This window comes from Ornithorhynchus anatinus, chromosome 5 (assembly GCF_004115215.2).
Source record: "Ornithorhynchus anatinus isolate Pmale09 chromosome 5, mOrnAna1.pri.v4, whole genome shotgun sequence".
NCBI classification, from domain to species: Eukaryota; Metazoa; Chordata; class Mammalia; order Monotremata; family Ornithorhynchidae; genus Ornithorhynchus; species Ornithorhynchus anatinus.
In genome coordinates, this window is record NC_041732.1 from 24,121,743 (window position 1) to 24,142,478 (window position 20,736).

The 20,736-nt window shown below is 44.1% G+C and overlaps 1 non-coding gene across 1 annotated transcript; it reads right to left on the reverse strand.

Annotated features, from left to right (window-relative positions):
- Nucleotides 1–19,087: 19,087 nt before the first annotated feature.
- Nucleotides 19,088–19,225, reverse strand: LOC114812351. The gene has a single exon (XR_003760007.1). It is a non-coding gene; the product is annotated as a small nucleolar RNA SNORA7 (small nucleolar RNA).
- Between the last annotated feature and the right edge of the window lie 1,511 nt (nucleotides 19,226–20,736).

A 20,736-nucleotide genomic window follows, 5' to 3' on the forward strand; every position in this document is an offset into this window, starting at 1 on the left:
ACGGTGAGGAGGTGGGCGGCAGAGGAGCGGAGCGTGCGGGGTGGGCGGTAGAAAGAGAGAAGGGAGGAGAGGTAGGAAGGGGCAAGGTGATGGAGAGCCTCGAAGCCTAGAGTGAGGAGTTTTTGTTTGGAGCGGAGGTCGATAGGCAACCACCGGAGTTGTTTAAGAAGGGGAGTGACATGCCCAGATCGTTTCTGCAGGAAGATGAGCCGGACAGCGGAGTGAAGAATAGACCGGAGCGGGGCGAGAGAGGAGGAAGGGAGGTCAGAGAGAAGGCTGACACAGTAGTCTAGCCGGGATATAACGAGAGCCCGTAATAGTAAGGTAGCCGTTTGGGTGGAGAGGAAAGGGCGGATCTTGGCGATATTGTAGAGGTGAAACCGGCAGGTCTTGGTAACGGATAGGATGTGTGGGGTGAACGAGAGGGACGAGTCAAGGATGACACCGAGATTGCGGGCCTGCGGGACGGGAAGGATGGTCGTGCCATCCACGGTGATAGAGAAGTCTGGGAGCGGACCGGGTTCGGGAGGGAAGATGAGGAGCTCAGTCTTGCTCATGTTGAGTTTTAGGTGGCGGGCCGACATCCAGGTGGAGACGTCCCGGAGGCAGGAGGAGATGTGAGCCTGAAGGGAGGGGGAGAGGACAGGGGCAGAGATATAAATCTGCGTGTCATCTGCGTAGAGATGGTAGTCAAAGCCGTGAGAGCGGATGAGTTCACCGAGGGAGTGAGTGTAAATGGAGAACAGAAGAGGGCCAAGAACTGACCCTTGAGGAACTCCAACAGTTAAAGGATGGGAGGGGGAGGAGGCTCCAGCGTAGGAGACCGAGAATGATCGGCCAGAGAGGTAAGAGGAGAACCAGGAGAGGACAGAGTCCGTGAAGCCAAGGTGAGATAAGGTATGGAGGAGGAGGGGATGGTCCACAGTGTCAAAGGCAGCAGAGAGGTCAAGGAGGATCAGAATGGAGTAGGAGCCATTGGATTTGGCAAGAAGGAGGTCATGGGTGACCTTAGCAAATACCAACATTATTATTATTATTATTGGCTGAGGAGCATGACGGAGAAGCACCCGATGGCGAGTGTCCTTTCCCCCCAAGACTGTACGCTCTCTGTGGGCAGGGAATGTGTCTATGTTGATATACTCTCGCAAGTACTTCAAACAGTGTTCTGCACACAGTAAGTGCTCGATAAATACAATTAACTGACAGACTGATCCATACCCACACTTTAAGCTTACACCTAATCCTAACCCTAACATTAACCCTAACCTTAGTTCTTCTAGCAACCCTAATCCAAACCCAAAACTTCCCAATTTATAGAAACCTGGGCTGCAACTGACTCTATTCCTATTTCTACTCTATCCTGCATTTCTGACTTGAACCCTCATTGCTATCTTAACCCTAATAGTCACCCTAACCAGCAGACTTAGCCCTAACCCTGAAATTAATTCTAAACCTAACCCTAACCTTCACATCCATTTCTAACCACAAACCTAACCCTAACCCTAAAACTAGCCTTAGCCCAAAACCTCACCCTCACATCAATCTCTACCCCTGAATGTAGCTCTAACTCCAAAGCAAACTTAGCCTCAACCCTCACCCCTAGCCCAAACCCTAACCCTACACCAAAACCAAAACCCTTTGCTTAACCCCAACCCTATTTCAAACCTCAAGCCTACTGTAAGCCTATCACTAACCGTAAACCAAATCCCAAACCTCATGCCTAAACTTGAACCTATTCCAGAGTACAAGCCTACCTGTAACCCTAACCCTAAACCCAAAGCCTATGCCTAACTAACTTTATTCCAAACCGCACTCTCACCATTAAATCTATACCTAATCCTAAACCAAACCTTATACTTAACTCTAACCATAACCCTAAAGATAAGCCTAAACTTTCCCTCACCACTAGCCCTAACCCTCACCCTATTCCGAAGGGCAAGTCAACCCATAAATTTATTCCTAAACCTAAACCCCAAAACCTATGCCTCACCGAAACCCTATTCTAAAGCACAAGCCTACCCCTAACTCTAGACCTAATCCCAAAGCCTATGCCTGACTCTAACCACATACCAAAACACAAACATTCAAGTTATACCATCCCTAACCTTAAACCAAACCCCAAGCCCTGTGCCTAACATTAACCCTACCCCTAATCCTTCGTAAACCTAAAACCCTAACCTTAAACCTCACATGTATCTCTAATCCTAAATCTAACCCAATCCCAAAGCTAACCCCAACCCTATCCCTCACCTTTATCCCCTAACACTCCAAAGCTAACCTAACCCTTACCGTACTCCTAACCCTAACCCATGCCCAAACTCTATGCCTAAACCTAAACCCAAGCATAAATCTATCCATGGCACTAAACAAAACCCCAAAACCATAACCAAACCTCAAATCTTATGCCTAACCCTAAACTCTATTCTGAACCTCAAACCTTTCTGTAAATTTATCCCTAAGCCTTAACAGAGTTCTAAGCCCTATACCTAAACCTAACCCTACACATATCCCTAACCCTAAGCATTAAACAATCCCTAAACCTTATGCCTAACCCTAACCCTTTTCCAAACCACTACCCTACCAGTAAACCTATCCTTTTGTCCAAGTATTGTACTCTCCCAAGCACTTAGTAGTGCTGTGCACACAGTAAAGCGCTCAATAAATACAACTGAATGAATGAAATTGTATGCCTAACCCTTAATGCTAACCCTAAATCAAACCCCAATCCCTATGCCTAGCCCTAACCCTATTCTGAATCACAAGCCTACCTGTAAGCATCCCTAATCTTAGAACAAAACCCAAACCCTATGCCTAACCCTAATCTTATTTCAAACTGCATGCCTCCTGTTAAACCCATCCCTAACTCTAAACCAAACCCAAATGCTATGCCTAACATACACTCTAGCCCTAATCCTCACTGTAACCCTTACCTTACCATAAACCTATCCCTAACCCTAACCCTTACCTTCATCCCTAACCCTAACACTCAACCAATCTCCAAACCCTATGCCTACCCTAATCCACAACTCTCACCCTGATTCTCACCCTCATTTTAACCCTAACTCACAGACCTAGCTCTAACCCTGAAGATAAACTTAGCCCTAACCCTCACATCTATCTCTAACCTCAAACCTAACTCTAGTCAAGAAGCAAATTCTAACTCTTTCAGCTTTATGCCCAACGATAATCTTAAACCAATCCTCAAACACTACGTTTAACCCTAACCCTAGTCCAAAGTTCAAGCCTACCTGAAACCCAATCCCTAACCATAAACCAAAATCCAAACCTAACCTTGACCCTATTCTGAACCTCCAGCCTACCTACAAACTATCCCAAAACCTAAAATAACCCTCAAACCAAATGCCTAAACCCTAACCCTAACATCAATCTCTAACCCCAACTGTGACCTTAACTCTCACCCCTAGTCCTAAACCTAATCTTATGCCTAACCCTAACCCTATTCTGAAGGACAAGCCTACTTGTAAATTTAATCTTGACCCATATGCCTAATCCTAGCCCTATACCAAACCGCAAACCAGCAGGTAAACCTATCCATAACCCTAAATCAAACCTCAAACCAAACCCCAAACCATAAACATAATCTTAACTTTTACTTCAAACCTAACCTTAACCCAATACTAACCCTCAACTTCTTTCTTTCCCTGCTTGTATCTACCCCAGTGCTTAATACAGTGCCTGGCACATAGTAGTAAATGCTTAACAAATATCTCAATTATTATTACCCTAACCATAATCCTATCCCTAATCCTATACCTCACGCTTACCTTAACCCTAAACCTAACTCTAATTCTATCCCTTACCCTAGTCCCTAATCCCAATCCAAATTTTAAAACTAACCCTAACAATATCCCTCATCTTAACCCCAACCCTAACCCTGTCCTCTAACCTAGCCCTCACCCTCACCATAACCCTAACCCTATTCCTCACCTTAATCCCAACCCTAAACCTAACCTATATCTCACTATAACCCCAAACCTAACCCTTGTCCTCACCCTAACCCTAGCCCTTGCTTTCATTTTAGGTGGTACAGAAGGGTAAATAGGGTTAAGAAGTGAGGAGATGAGTAGTGAGTTGTAATAATGTTGGTATTTGTTAAGTGCTTACTATGTGCTGAGCACTGTTCTAAGCGCTGGGGTAGATACAGGGTCATCAGGTTGTCCCATGTGAGACTCACAGTCTTCATCCCCATTTTACAGATGAGGTTACTGAGGCACAGGGAAGTGAAGTGACTTGCCCATAGTCACTCAGCTGCCAGGTGGCAGAGCTAGGATTCGAACCCATGACCTCTGACTCTCAAGCCCGGGCTCTTTCCACTGAGCCATGCTGCTTCTCAGACAAGCAGACAGAAGGAGTAAGACAGTAAGTCAGGAGTAAGATAGTAAGACAGAAGGAGTAAGTGGGCAAGCTAACTGGTGAAACTGCTGAGATTGAGGTAGAGAGTAGGTTGGTATTAGAGGAGAGGAGCAAAGTGTGTGGGGCACTTGTAGCAATAGATAAATGAGATTAGGTAGGAGGGGGAAAACTGATTGATTGCCTTAAAGCCAATGATTAGGAGGAAAGAAACACTCCTCTCCAAAGAGACCCCTCTCCCCCAATCTCCTCTCCCCTTGACCCCCAGAGGTGAACAAGGGGAATAAGAACAGTCTAGCCCCATTAACAGCATGGCCTAGTGGAAAGAGCACAGGCCTGGGAGTGAGAGGACCTGGGTTCTAGTCCCCAGTTTGCCAATTGCTGGTTGAGTGACCTTGGGCAAGTCACTTAACTTCTTGGTGCCTCAGTTCTCCTATACTTCCTCATACTTAGAATGTGAGCCCATGTAGGACAAGGAACTGTAACCTAATTTGTATCTACCCTAGCGCTTGGTGATTGGTACATAGTAAGTACTTAATAAATACTATTCAATTTAGAAAAAAAACTATTTGGTGGTTCATTATGGGGAAAAATATCCCTCTAGAAGGGAAAACTGAATTCTATCTGCTGCTTTTTGAAATTGTCCCTACCTGACAGAGGGTCTATTTTAAGATACTGTCTACATGACCACCAACCATTTGCTTGGAGATAATAATTAGTCTTAAAAAATCTTTACAACTTGCTGCTACCATTTATGAGAGAACTCAAATCGTTGTTTAGCCCTTGTTAATGAAGTCTGAAACACACCTTGTATATCATCTTTGTGTTGGGGCTGGGAAAAGGAAGATGGAACAGGGAGTCTCCCAATTCTCAATCAGCACTTGGATTGGAACACTGGTTACCAGCAATGTCATTTTAACCCAGAAAGTCCAGATCAAGCACCACATACCTATGATCAGGGTAATGTAACAATTTCTCCAAGTTAGCACACTGTCCCTCCAGGACCAGTCTGGGTTACTTCAGCTCATGTCTGTCTCTGAGGCAACTTAATCACTAAGTTGAAGAAGAAGCAGCGTGGCTCAGTGGAAAGAGCACAGGCTTTGGAGTCAGGGCTCATGAGTTCGAATCCCAGCTCTGCCACTTGTCGGCTGTGTGACTGTGGGCAAGTCACTTAACTTCTCTGTGCCTCAGTTCCCTCATCTGTAAAATGGGGATTAAGACTGTGAGCCCCATGTGGGACAACCTGATTCCCCTATGTCTACCCCAGCGCTTAGAACAGTGCTCAGCACATAGTAAGCGCTTAACAAATACCAACATTATTATTATTATTAAGAGCTAAGAGCCAGGGAAGAGAACAAGGTCATTTATGTTCCACAAATCCACCTCATTCTCCTGGGATTCAAGCTGGGCTTCTTGGGTATTTCTTTCTGGAGCAGTGTCTGCACGATGCTGGCATCCCTAATTGGAATCCTGTAGTCCCACACTCAGGAGACCTTGTGCTCACCACCAAGCAATGCTCCTTCTCCCAGTCATTAGTGACTCTCATTTCTTTCACCCACAATCCCAGAATACCTCAGAACATCAGTTTCAGATTCTCTTCACCCCAAATAAGGAACCCTGACCTATGTTTTCTAAACCATTTACCAAGCCCTGAACTCTTGTCCACTGAGGAAGGTCCTACTGGAAGCTACTCTTCCTATTATAGAAAAAAAGGAAAAGAGAAAGCCCACTGGCTGGGTCACTTTGATGATAGGGCAGCAAGAACAGCTGGCCCATGCCCAGCATACTCTAGGTCATCTCTGTTAGCCACCAGATGGGCCTACAAGAGGTCCCTGAAGCCCCTCCCACAGTACTGTCCCTGCAGCCCAACTCCTGGCTCTTCCCTTCTCAGGGGCCACTTCTCTATTTGTGGTTGGAAGATGAGCACTGTAAGCTCACTGTGGGCAGGGAGCATGTCTACCAACTCTGATGATTTGTACTTTCCCAAGTGTTGAGTACAGTCCTCAACACAGAATAAGCTCTCAGTAAATATCACTGATAATGAAGAGCACCCCACACCCTCAAGTGGCAGGATCTAAATCTGGCCCTGCCCTATAGACCATGTGTCCAGAAAGGAATATTATCAGTGTGGACATGATCATACTGTTAATAGCGGTAATTGTTAAGCACTTAACATTTATATCTAAGTACTAGATTAGATACAGTGGCTCAGGTCAGAAACAACTCCTGTCCCACAAGGAGCTCACGGTCTAACCAGAAGGGAGAACAGGTATTAAATCCCTACTTTACAGGTGAGAAAACTGAGACACAGAGAGATGAAGTGATTTACCTAAAGTCATGTAGCAGACTGTGGGCAGCAGGGATTAGAACCCAAGTCCTCTGACTTCCATGCCTGTGCTCTATCCACTGGGTCATGGTCCTTAATAGGCCCCAGAGGCCTGTCTTTGCACAGTTTGTATTTCTTCTTTACAAATGCTAGTCTGAAATTTTTTTCATCATTGTTTAATGATAGTTCATTTTTCCTAGATGCATTTCTGTCCACATCAGTGATAAACTTCTTGAGCAAAGAGACAGTGACTTCAACAATTCATTGAAATTTTCTCAGGGTTTCACACAATTTCTCAGGTTTTGCAGATTTCTTCCCCAAGTAAGTATTAAATAAATCCTCGATGAGGATAATATTAATGCCCTATATATGCCTGAGAAGTAGCATGACCTAGTGGAAAGAGCATAGGCCTGGGAGCCAGAGTGCCTGGGTTCTAATCCTGGCTCTGCCAGTTATCTGTTGTGTGACCTTGGGCAAGTCACTTAATTTCTCTATGCCTCAGTTCCCTCATCTGTAAAATGGGGATTGAGACTGTGAGCCCCTCATGAGACAGGGACTGTGTCCAACCCGATTTGCTTGTATCCACCCCAGTGCTTAATATAGTGCCTGGCACATAGTAAGCTCTTAATAAATACCACTATTATTATTATTACAATTCTTGGCACATAGCACTTAAATACTACAAATATGATTTTGTGTATATCTACATCTGTAAATAACTTACTTTAAAATTCCTGCATTCACATATCCTTTATGCTTTTTATACAAACAACAAAACGATAGGATTTTGAGGATTGCTAAATAGGTAACATGGAAGTGGCTATTCATTTTACTATGACACTCCATCTCAACCTTTCTCCACTCCCCATCCCTCCTCCCCACTGTACTTTCCCAAGAGCTGATTACCTGCTCTGCATACAGTAAGCCCTCAATAAATACCATTGATTGATTCAAAGGTTGAAAAGTTCAGTTCAGTAGCCTACCTAAAATGTGAATCCCAAAATACAGGCCATTTGACAGTAAAAACTATTCCCTTCCTTAGGCCTACATTGGCCAAGGAGTAACAATATAAAACAAATAGACCCTTCTGAATATACAGAAAAAAGATGGATAGGGAAGACAGTGAAAAGTGGGTGGAGGAAAGAGAATGGTCTTGAGGCAGAGGATCTAGTTCTAATTGCCACTCTGCCACTTACCTAGAGTGTGGTCTCAGGCAAGTCACTTAACTTCTCTGTGCCTCAGTTTACTTTACTGTAAAACAAGGATTCAGTACCTGTTCTCCCTCCTACTTAGACTGTTATATTCTAACTACCTCAGTGCATCATATTGTGGCTGGCAGCTAGTAAGGGTTTTAGCAAATACCACAATGATTATTATTATCAAGACATCCCTGGTCTCACTCCCATGAGCAGATCAACTAAGTGTATTGAGTGCTTACTGAGTGCAGAGCACTACATTAAACGCTGGGGAAAGTACAATATAAAAGAGTTGGCAGACCTGTTCCCTAATCACAAAGAACTTTAGAATTTGGCAACTATGAAGAGCTCTGCCTGCTCTATATCCTAAGGAAAAGTTGTGGGACCTGAAGACCTTTACTAACTCTCTAGATAATTCATTTACCATCAGGTAAAGAACACAGGAGAATTTGTTTTAAATATAGACAGCTAAGACAGTCCTCTGCTAGCTCTAGAGATAGCCAACTCCCAACTACCTAGAGCTTTAACAAAGCCAAGCACCCTCTGTTCTGAATCAGGCTTTTTCCAAGTGACAGACCAAAAGCTGAATGAAAGCCAGTTCTATTTGCTAAGAACTTTGAGATCAAATTCACCAGGAAATTTGGAAAATGTGATCTCTGAGCTCTTAATCAGGAAACAGCAGTAGTGCATGACAGAGAGATATGGCAAATTAGAAAATAAAAAGCTTCAGGCTGAGAAGGGGCATTGGCATTCCAGCCCACTCTTCTCCAAAAGAATAGCCATGCCCATTCCTACTCAGATTGAAAATCACCCCAAGTCCAGAAATCTCCCAAAGCAGGGACTCAGCAGATTACCCCTCATAATTAAAGTACTGGAGATAGAGAGGAAGAAGGCCCTGGGAAGGAGATAATGACTATAGGTGGAGTCCAAAAAGTGGGATGCTACCAAACCAAAAGAGGAGGTCCCCTAGAGTGTCTGTCTTTAATTATACAGACTGCAGAGAATTATGATTTAGCCAAGATGGGCAAAACCTATGTGCTCCTAGTCACACTTCCAAAGTCGCTTAGAGCAGACCTGCTGCAAGACATTTCAGTAATAAGACAGTTGTCAGGGATGAACCCTGGTTTTTGGAAATGAGCAGCTTAAAGAGAAAGAGGGGACCCCTTATGGTGGTGAAAATAGAACAAAAGCCAGATGAGACTCCTCAGGCATTTGAGAATGTTTTGGATCAGTTCATTGGTTTGTCACACAATCATGGAGAAAGCAGGTAGATAGGGATACCTCAATTCACTGTGTCTGCATAGATCATATTCTTTACTGGAGATGTTTTGACTTCATGCTTTGGAGAATAGACTGAGACAAGAGATTTTTGAGATCAATGAGCGTGATCTGGGATTCTCAAAATTGGGGGAAAAGAGTAAGCTCTTTCTAATAGTGAAGTTCAGATAATCTAAATTGTAATTATATTTTTGGTGCTTAATAAATACTGAGGAAGGAGAGGGGACTGGAGACAAACACATAAAGGGAAGCAGCTTGGCCTACTGGAAAAGAGCATGGGTCTGGGAATCAGAGGGTTCTAATTGGGTTCTAATTCCAGCTCCACAACTGTGGGACCTTGGGCAAGTAATTTAACTTCTCTGGATCTCAGTTCCTTTATCTGCAAAATTGGGATTCAATACCTGTGCTTCTTCCTACTTAGACTCAGCCTGATGTGGGCCCTGTTTAACTTGTATCTATCCCATCACTTAGTACAGTGCTTGGCCCACAGTAAGCGATTAGCAAATAGCACAATCATTATTACAAAGAGTGATGAAACAATGAAACACTATAACAACATAAATGACAAGGTCATAGACACAAAATAAAAACAGAAATCAGGTGCTGTAGCTAGAAGAACAGAATTTCAGGCTCCCCATGGCTCAGAGTCCATGGAACACCTGTAGCTTCAGTGACCGCTCTAGCAGCCTCGAGTCTTCCCAGGGTTTTGTGGAAGCCTCTTGCTGCTGGTGCTGTTCTTTCCTAACAATAGCAATAATAATAATAATTATTATGATATTTAAGGGCTTACTATGTGTCAAGCACTGTTCTAAGCACTGGTGTAAATGCAAGATAATCGGGTTGAACACAGCCACTGTCCCATAAGGGACTCACAGCCTTAATCTCCATTTTACGGATGAGGTAACTGAGCCACAGAAAAGTTAAGTGACTTGCCCAAGGTCACACAGCAGACAAGTAGCAGACCTGGGATTAGAACACACATCCACTGACTCCCAATCCCGTGGTCTTGCCATTAGGCCACGCTGCAGGGTGCAAGAAGGCAGAATGAGATGGAGCCTCCTTTTTGGTGAGGAGGAGAGCTGGGAACGGTTCCCAGGGAGGTGACATGACTATGGGACACCAAGATCGCACAACAGCAGCTTTTAAACTCGCAGCCTAGCAACGCATAAAGTGTGTTGGGAACAGGGCAGAAGGGTGATGCACAGGGGAGGCAGCAGCTACTGATTACTTCTCTCGACCAGTGGTGGGGTCAGATGTGCAGATGAAGTTGTTAGACAGGAAGGATTTCAACAGCAGAAATCTCCATGGGAGGACATACTGAAGACAAAATAAGACAGGCCCTATTATGGATAGCTGTGCCAGCAGGTGGAGGAACTAGAAAGCAATTTTGGAGGTCTACAGAAGAAATTCCAGACCCCCTACTTCCCAGCCCAAATCCTCCCACTCTGCTTAGGGAAATTGATCCCCTGCGTTCTCTTAGAGCAACAATTTCCCTCACTGTAGAAGAATGTTGACTTCCCATCCTGGGGAGTTAATCTGAGGGACCAATTGTTTCCAGGGGTAGACCAGATTCTGTATTGGGGAAACCCGATATTTGTCCCACTGCCTCAGTAGGGGACTAACCCTGCCAAGTCTCTTTTTTCCAGGAAGGGAGAAGGAGAGACACACTTAATAATAACAATGACTGTGGCATTTGTTAAGCCCTTACTATGTGTCAAGCACTGTACTAAGCACTGGGATAGATGTAAGGTCACTAGTTGGGCACAGTCCTGGTCCCACCTGGGGCTCAGAGTCTAAGTGGGAGGGAGAATGAGTAATTCATCTCCATTTCAGAGATGAGGAAACGGAGGCACAAATAATTAAAATGACTTTCTCAAGGTCACAGAACAGACAAGAGGTGAAATCAGGATTAGAACCCAGGTGTCCTGACTTCCAAGCCCATGTGCTGTTGTTTTTTCCCACCAGGCTATGCTGTTGCTCTGATTCCTCTTTCAGGGATGGTTAAAAAAAAAAAGAGACAGATCTCCAAACTGAGGTTGGCATATTGGTGAATGCATTCTCTGCCTCCCCTCACTGATTGTAAACATCTTTGTCTTTTATTTTCCCTACCATAAGCTTTCCCTACCTTTTAGTTCCTTGAGAGTAGGGAATGTATCTACTAATTCTGTTGTACTCTATCAGTCAATCATATTTATTGAGCACTTACTGTGTGTGCAGTGCACCATACTAAGCACTTGGGAGAGTACAATATAAGAGAGTGGGTAGACATGTATCTTGTTCACAAGGAGCTTACAGTCCAGAGAAATGCCAAGTGCTGAATACTATGCTCTGCAAGTGGTAATCATTCAGTGAATACTACTGACTGACTGACTGAATGATTCTTCCAGGAGCAGAACAAGTTCTCCAGGAGATTACCATTCATTAACACTTTATACACAATGTGCCTTGTTGTCCCAGGTGAGAACCTACACTGCTCTGATGATTCCTTCTTCCTTCCCCAACCCAATCTCTTATAGTCTTGACTGCCTGAGTTTTTTGGGTGTTTTTTTTAAGGCAGTATTTAAGTGCTTACCATGCTTCAGGCAATGTCCTAAGCACTGGGGTAGATACAAGGTAATCAGGTCAGACACAGTCCACATCCTACATAGGGGGTCACAGTCTTACTTCCAATTTACAGATGAAGTAATTGAGGTTACTGAGGAAGATAAGTGACTAGTCCCAACTCTGCCAAATGCTTGCTGTGTGACCTTGGACAAGTCATTTCACTTCTCTGTACCTCAGTTACCTCATCTATAAAAGGGGGGGTTAAATCCTAATCCTGCCTATTTAGACCTATTTAGAACACCTCTTAGTATAATGGTTGACACATAGTAAGCACTTAACAAGTACTGTTAAAAAAATGGAGAAGGGCCATGTTTATCCAAAGCATTTCTAGGTCATAGAATTCTTATAATGCTATTTAGGAAGTTGTCTGGTATGGAAGAGAAACAGATACCAGAAACACAACCCTTGAAAATGGGGTCATCCCATTTCACCCCCTCAAGCCTCTCAACTATTATGGAATTGCTACTGCTTTTTATCTAGGGTCATATGATAAAATCAGGCCTTTTGACACCATTTCAACTTTCCCATAAAATGATGGTGACCACCCTGAGGCAGGAAAATCTGTGTCTTGAACACCTCACCTAGCCCACCACCAACCCCTGGCCCAGGTTCTTCCTCGGGCCTGGAACTCCTTCCCCCCTTCATATCTGACAGTTCACCACCCTCCCCACCTTCAAAACCCTCCTGAAATCACATCTCCTCCAAGAGGACTTCCCAAACTAAGCTATTTCCCTTAGCTGCCCTCCCTTCTGCCTCGACTATGGGGCCGTGTAGCTCTTAAGCACTTTGATACTCACCCCAGTCCCACAAAACTTATGTAAATATTCATATACGCTACTCTATCTCCTCTCAATCTATTTTCATATCTGACTCCCCATGTTGTATTGTACTTTCCCAAGTGCTTAGTACAGTGCTCTGCACACAATAAGCACTCAATGAATACCACTGTTTGATTGAATAGGTGATGGCCAACTCAGATTCTGCTTCATATGAACCCACTGAATCTCCTTTTTATCAACAGATAAAAATAGGAGGCTGGAATACAGAAACTGCACAAGGTAATTCTTACCCAAGTTACTTATGACAGGAAGATAGTCTAAACCTCCTTTTCTGTTCCCCCACCCAACACCACCACCATTCTCTCTACTACTGTGTTGGAGCCTCCAATCTGCATTCTCTCCCTGCAGACTGTAGTCTCCATGAGGATGGGATTGTTCCTTCTAATTCCTCCAAGCATTTAGTAACAACACTAATTATGGCATTTGTTAAGGACTTAATATGTGCCAGGCACTGTACTAAGCATTCAGGTGGATTACAAGAAAATCTGGACGGTCACAGTCCCTGTCCTACACAGGGCTCACAGTCTTAATCCCCATTTTACAGCTAGGATCACAGTGAAGCATAGAGATGGTATTTCAAATGACTTGCCCAAGGTTACACAACAGACAAGTGGCAGAACCGGGATTAGAAACCATGTCCTTCTGACTCCCAGGCCCGTGCTCTATCCACTAAGCCATGCTGCTTCCTTATTGAGCACACAGCAGGTGCTTAATAAATATGACTGATTGATTGATTGCAGCGGGGAAAGACTTACAGCAGTGTCATTAAAGTTAGGCTGGGAGGTACCATTCTTCCCCAGCAGATATCCACAGACACTGCTTCCATGTCGCCCTTTTCAGCAAAATCCTGATCTTCCTAAAACAACACTGGCCACCTCTTAATAGGGATCTGGGTCCGTTCTGGCATCTAAAATGAAGAGGGGTCATGGAGAATTTGTAGATGGTTCAGAGGACAGCCATAAAGATGAAAGTGTATGTGTGTTGGTGAATATTCCAAGGTGAACAGGGGCACTCTCCATCACAAGGTCAAACTCTATTTTGTGACCATATGAGCTAGAAAGCAGGACTCGGAAGTGCTGGCGGGACATCGCCACCACAACAGCAACTGCTAGACATTCCAGGCCTGGAATACAGAAGGTGTAACTCGCCCCTGTGCCAACCAAATAGGAGACAGAGGAAGGTGGAGTCAGGGGGAGATTGGACAAGCAGAAACTGGAAGTAGGAACAGCCCAGAAGGATGGGTGATTAATACGTGCTGCCTCTGATGTTCTGGGCAGTGGATTGAAACTTGAAGCAGCCAACTGGATATTACTTCTGCCCAGAGCAGAGTGCCCACTCTCCCTCCAAATTAGGAGCCGTGGGATGGCTGAATGTCCCACTGAAAGTTCTTGGGGCTGGAAGCTAGGGAGCTTTGCCACATGTGTGTAACACATTAGTGGATTCCTCCCTAAAAGGAAGTGTTTGTGGGTGGGAGCTAGGTACTTTTCCAAGTTGGAGTAACACCTTAGTGAATTTCTCCTGAATGGGAAGCATTCATAGTTGAGGGCTAGGTGCTTCACTACGTGCGAGCAACGTGAAAGTACATTCTTCCTGAGGAGGAAGTTCAATATGCTGTGTGTGAATAGCCAAAGTAAGAGTATTCCTCCCAAAAGGGAAGCTCAATTCACCACATAAAATAAATTTTGCATGGCTCAGCCTGACTCTGTTCTCCCTTTTGCCACCCCAATCCTCAAATCTGTCCCCACATGACAGGTGACAGTGGAGGTGTTTGAAATGTGGGGGACCAAAGGGAGAAGATGGGAAGCATCATAGCTTAGTGGAAAGAGCACAGGCCTGGGAGTCAGAGGACCTGGGTTTTAATCCCATCTCTACCACTTGTTTGCTGTGTGACCTTAGAAAAGTTACTTAACTTCTCTGTGCTTCAATTCCCTCATCTATAAAATGGGGGTTAAGTCCTTTGCCCTCCTAATTAAGCTGGGAGCCCAATATGGGAAAGAGACTGTGTTCCACCCAACTATCTTGCATCTACCCCAGCACTCTGTACAGTGCTTTCATTCATGCATTCAATTGTATTTATTGAGCGCTTACTGTGTGCAGTAAGTACAATTTCTCAACAAATAGAGACAATCCCTACCCAATAATGGGCTCACAGTCTAGAAGAGGGGAGACAGACAACAAAGCAAAACAAGGAGACAGGCATCAATAGCATGAATATAAATAGAATTATAGATATATACCCATTATTAATAAAATAGAATATTAAAATAATATGTACATATATACACACACGTGCTGTGGGGCAAGGAGGGGAGGTAGAGCAGAGGGAGGGAGTAGGGGCAATGGGGAGGGGAGGAGAAGCACAGGAAAAGGGGGGGCTCAGTCTGGGAAGGCCTCCTGGAGAAGGTGAGCTTTCAGTAGGGCTTTGAAGGGGGGAAGTAAGCTAGTTTGGTGGATGTGAAGAGGGAGAACACTCCAGGTCAGAGGTAGGACATGAGCCAGGAGTCGACGGTGGGACAGGTGAGAACGAGGCACAGTGAGGAGGTTAGTGACAGAGGAGCAGAGTGTGTGGGCTGGGCTGTAGAAGGAGAGAAGGGAGGTGAGGTAAGTGGGGGCAAGGTGATATAGAGAGCTTTGAAGCCAATAATGAGGAGTTTTTGCTTGGTACGAAGGTTGAAAGGCAACCACTGGAGATTACGGGGTGCTGGGGGGGGGTGGTGACATGCCCAGGGCGTTTCTGTAGAAAGATAATCCAGGCAGCAGAGTGAAATATAGACTGAAGTGGGGAGAGACAGGATGTTGGAAGGTCAGAAAGAAGGCTGATGCAGTAATCCAGTCAGGATATGATGAGTGATTGTACTAACAAAGTAGCGGTTTGGAAGGAGAGGAAAGAGCAGATCTTGGTGATGTTGTGAAGGTGAGATAGGCAGATTTTGGTGATGGACTGGATATGTGGGGAGAATGAGAGAGTAGAGTCAAGGATGACACCAAGGTTGGGGGCTTATGAGACAGGAAGGATGGTAGTGCCGTCCACAATGACAGGAAAGTCAGGGAGAGGACAGGGTTTGGGAGGGTAGATAAGGACCTCAGTCTTGGACATGTTGAGTTTGAGGTAGTTGGGAGGACATCCATGTGGAGACGTCCTGAAGGCAGGAGGAGATATGAGCCTGGAGGGAGGGAGAGAGACGTAGGTTTGGGTATCATCTGTGTAGAGATGACAGTAGAAATCGTGGGAGTGAATGAGTTCACCAGGGGAGTGAGTATAGATGGAGAACAGAAGGGGACCAAGAACTGACCCTGAAGAACTCCTATAGTTAGAGGATGGGAGGGGGAGGAGGAGGCGGCAAAGGAGACTGAGAATGACTGGCCAGAGAGATAAGAGGAAAACCAGGAGAGGACAGAGTCCATGAAGCCAAGGTTGGATAATGTGTTGAGGAGAAGGGGATGGTCGACAGTGTCAAAGGCAGCTGAGAGGTCGAGTGCTTGGCACATAATAAGTACTTAACAAATACCAGAAGAAAAAAGACAATCTTGTGATTGTTGAGGCTATTTCTCTGAAACTATATTCAACTGTTTGGAAGCTGACAGACAGGATGTGTTTCCATTGTCTGGTGTGGGTAAGCTTCATGAAGAATCATTTCTCAGAGGAAGGGGTGGATTAAGCATTCCTTCAGGGTTGTGGTTTCCTTATACCTTTCACTCTTCCTCTGACTCTTGTAAATCTTTAAAGCTCTGGGATTATCCTTAATTCACTCCCATACCAAGAGGGAATAGGGGATTTTTTTTCTCATCTCTCAGAAAAATGCCCCTAAAAGATCCCCATAATTTCCTTTACTGAGAGATGAAAAAGAAATTATGGGGATCTTTTAGGGGTATTGGTCCTGTATTACTACAAACTCATAGATGACAGTGGCACTTTTCCTAAATGCAGAAACGACCAAGAATTACTACCTGAGCCACTGCCCCTAACTGCTTCTGTTCTTCTAGTGAAAGGAAGTAACAGGCAATTCTTGGCAGGTCTTTTGCAAACAAAGGATCTTGTAATGAGGTTCCAAAAAGTGGACAGAACTGAAGGAATGTATTTTCTTTAACTGCCCTAGTAAGCAAGAGGAAGTCATTGAAGTGAAACAAAAAGAATCTGTTGGAATTTATATCCCATTGTCTAAGAGTTATGGAGCTCTTTCAGGGGACCCCAATCTCAGAAGTTGCTCGGTTTTCAATCGTAGCCTCCTTTGGGGTTTATGCTTCTCTTCATTGGATTTTTATGGACTAATAATATTACTACTACTAATAACTGTGGTATTTGTTAAGCTCTTACTATGTGCCAAGCACTGTATTAAGCACGGTGGTAAGTACCAACTCTACCGCTTGTCTGCTGTGTGACCTTGGGCAAGTCACTTAACTTCTATGTGCCGCAGTTACCTCATCTGTAAAATGGGGATTAAGTGCTCAAAAAATAAAATTGAATAAATGAATATCCCTCCAATTTAGACTGTGAGCTCCATTTGGGACAGTGACTGCACAACCCCATTTGCTTGTATCCACCCCGGCACTTAGTTCAGTGCCAGGTACATAGTAAGTGCTTAACAAATACCATAATTATCATTATTATTATTATTATTACAAGCAAATCAGGTTGGACATACATGGGGCTGAGTCTTCATGCCCATTTTACCGATGAGGTAACTGAGGTACAGAGAAGTGAAATGATTTTCCCCAAGGTCACCCAGCGGACAAGTAGCAGAGCCAGGATAACAATGCACAGCACAGAGTGAGTCTCAATAACTATGACTGATTGACTGATTGATCTGGACACTCTTTTAGGCTAGACACAGCAATGAAAGATTTCCCCTTACCCAGGGAGCTTCAGTTCAGAATTCTTACTGGCTGTTCATCACTTCCACCTGACGCCTGTTTTCGTTTTCCTCGAAAATGAGACAACAGATCTCTATATGGAAAATTCCAATTATCTGTCGGTTCCAGATGGCAACTTATCCTGGGTTACTTGGGGTCTTTCATTGGGCATGCTGGCGGCACAAAGCATTAGGTTGGAAGGCTCTGTTAAGAAGAGCGAGGTGGGTGGTGCAGCCCTGCATTATGAGAACTATAAAACCTGCACTCATAAAATGTCACTGCAAAATTCACCTGTATGGTTTATGGCTAACAAAATTTGATTTCAAAAAAACTCACTCTCTTCTGGGATTGTGCTGACAGAAATTGTGGGATCAACTGCCACCCTCACTGGTGACCCCTGCTTTCCCATTTGCCTCAGTCTCATCTACCTCTTTGCCAAGCCCTTTCCCACATCCTCCCACTGGCCAGGAACTCCCTCTCCATACAGAAGACCACTATTCTCCCCACCTTCAAAGACTTAATGTCACAATTTCCCCAAGTGGCCTCCCCCATTAAACCCTCTTTTTTCCCCAACTCCTTCTCCCTTCTGTGTCATTTGTGCACATGGATCTGTACCCTTTGAACACTTGGTATATTCACTCCACCTTCAACCCCACAGCACTTACGTACGCATCCATAATTTATTTATGTCAATGTCTGTGTCCCCCTTTCTACAGTGAGCTCGATGTATGTTTATTATACTGTGCTCTTCCAAATACTTAGTACATTGATCTGCACATAGTAAGCACTCAATAAATATCATTGATAGATCGATTTAAGTGTGAACAAGGCATATACTATGTGCCAAACCCTCTAAGTGCTGGGATAGATACAAGGTAATAGGACTGGACACAGTGTCTGTCCCACACAGGATTCATCATCTAAGGGGATGGGAGAACAAGTATTTAATCTCTATTTTCAGATGAGGAAACTGAGACACAGAGAAGTAAGTGACTTACCCAAGGTGACCCAGCAGGTAAGTGATAAAGCTGGGATCTGAACCACATCTTCTAACTACTGTGGAAAGATCTCTTTCCACTCTCCTGCCCTACTTCTCTAACACATCACACAGCTAACTAAATGACAAAAGAGCTCAGATCAGAAAGATCTGAGAGGCAAGAAGTATGTCAATCTCCAGACAACAAATTACTGACTCAGGACCTTAAGTACCTTTCCCCAAGATATTTCTTAATTCACTGTTTTGATTTTTTTGACCTTCATGAAAAATGTCTTTTTTGCTCCTTGGGGGCAGGGAACATGTCTATGTACTCTGTTGTATTGTAATCTCGCAAGTACTTAGTACAGTGCTCTACACACAGTAAACCCACAGTAAAAATTATTGATTGAGATCCTGTTGTTGTTGTCTTATGCTGTTAAGTCATGTCTGACCCATAGCAACGTCATGGACACATCTTTCCTGGAATATCCCACCTCCATCTGCAATCATTCTGGTAATGTATCCACAGAGTTTTCTTGGTAAAAATACAGAAGCGGTTTACTATTGCTTCCTTTCACGCAGTAAACCTGAGTTTCTGCCCACGACTCTCTCCAGTGCTGCTGCTGCCCAGCACAGGTGAGTTTTGACTTGTAGCAGATTGTCTTTCACTCACTAGCCGTTACCCAAGCTAGGAATGGAATGGCTATGCCTCTGCCTGACTCTCCCTCCCACAGTTGAGACTGGTAGAGTACAGGGAACTCTCCAGGTGCAACCCTGAGAGGGATTGAGATCCTACCAGAAGTGAAAAAGGAATCCAAAAAGTCAATATAGGTATGTACTAGCAATTATGTAGTGCTTATATAGATATCTTTAAACTATATTGTTTTCCCTTACCTGTAATTAATTTTAGTGTCTGTCTTCCCTGTTAGATCATAAGCTGTTTGATACCCAGGGATCAGGACTACTAAACTGAACTGAATTGTACTCTCCCAAGTTCTTACCACAGTGCTCTATGTACAGAGTAAGTTCTTGATTAATACTATTGATTGATTAACATGGGAAGTAATGTCTTTACTGGTGTGGGAAGAGCCAGATAGCAAACATGATTTCCCTCCCTTTACTCTGGAAGTGACTATTCCCTTTCCTGTGATTATAAATATTCAACAACTTCCAAGCCCCAGCAACTAGATCTTCCACTGCTCAGTCTTTTCTCCTGGGATTTGCTTTGCCATTTGCTCAACTTGGGATGATGTGCAGTTCCTCATACCAGCATCATCCCACCCTAAGGAATTTCCCAGATAAAGGGTCAAGCTCCTTGGGACATAGCAGGATTTCTATTTTAGAAAACACTACTGTTTTTCCAGTAAAATGGGCAAGGGAACCAGAAAGGAGCATTGTTTCCCTGATGGAAAATGGCATGCCTGGAAGTCAGAGGGCATGGGTTCTAGTAGTAGAGGGGTAATAGTAGAATGTATTAAGTGCTCACTATGCCCAGAGCATTGAACTAAGGGCTGGTAAGGAATTCACCACTGGGAATTAGACACTTTCATTCATTCATTCAATAGTATTTATTGAGCGCTTACTATGTGCAGAGCACTGTACTAAGCGCTTGGGATGAACAAGTCGGCAACAGATAGAGACAGTCCCTGCCGTTTGACGGGCTTACAGTCTAATGGGGGGAGACGGACAGACAAGAACAATGGCAATAAACAGAGTCAAGGGGAAGAACATCTCGTAAAAACAATGACAACTAAATAGAATCAAGGCGATGTACAATTCATTAACAGTCCCTGACCCTCAAGGGGCTCACAATTTTAAAATAAAGAGGAAGAGGACTGGTGACAGACATGTAAAAAGGGATGAAACAAAACACTGAGATCATAAAAACACAAAGCTTACTGTGAGTAGGGTAGCAGATTTTCAGACTTCTTTGCTGGATGACTTTGGGAGAGGCCCTTAATTTGTCTGGGCTTCGGTTTCCTTATCTGTAAAATGGGCAATCCATACCTGTTTCCCTCCTACTAAGACAGGGACAGTGACTGTATCTGACTTGTTTATCTTGTGACTACTCCAGCACTTACTACAGTTCTTGGTACATAGTAAGTGCTTAACAAATACCACCATTATTATTATTACTATTAAATGGTAGGGGGAGGGAGAGAGGAACTTCTAGGCCTTCTCTCTTCACTTGGAAGAGCTCTTTTGAAGGATCCAAATTGACCTAATTCTAGGTCACTAAAGATCCAGGGAGAGGCAGAGACTAGACATTTCCCTTTAGGGAAGGGGAGAGGGGAC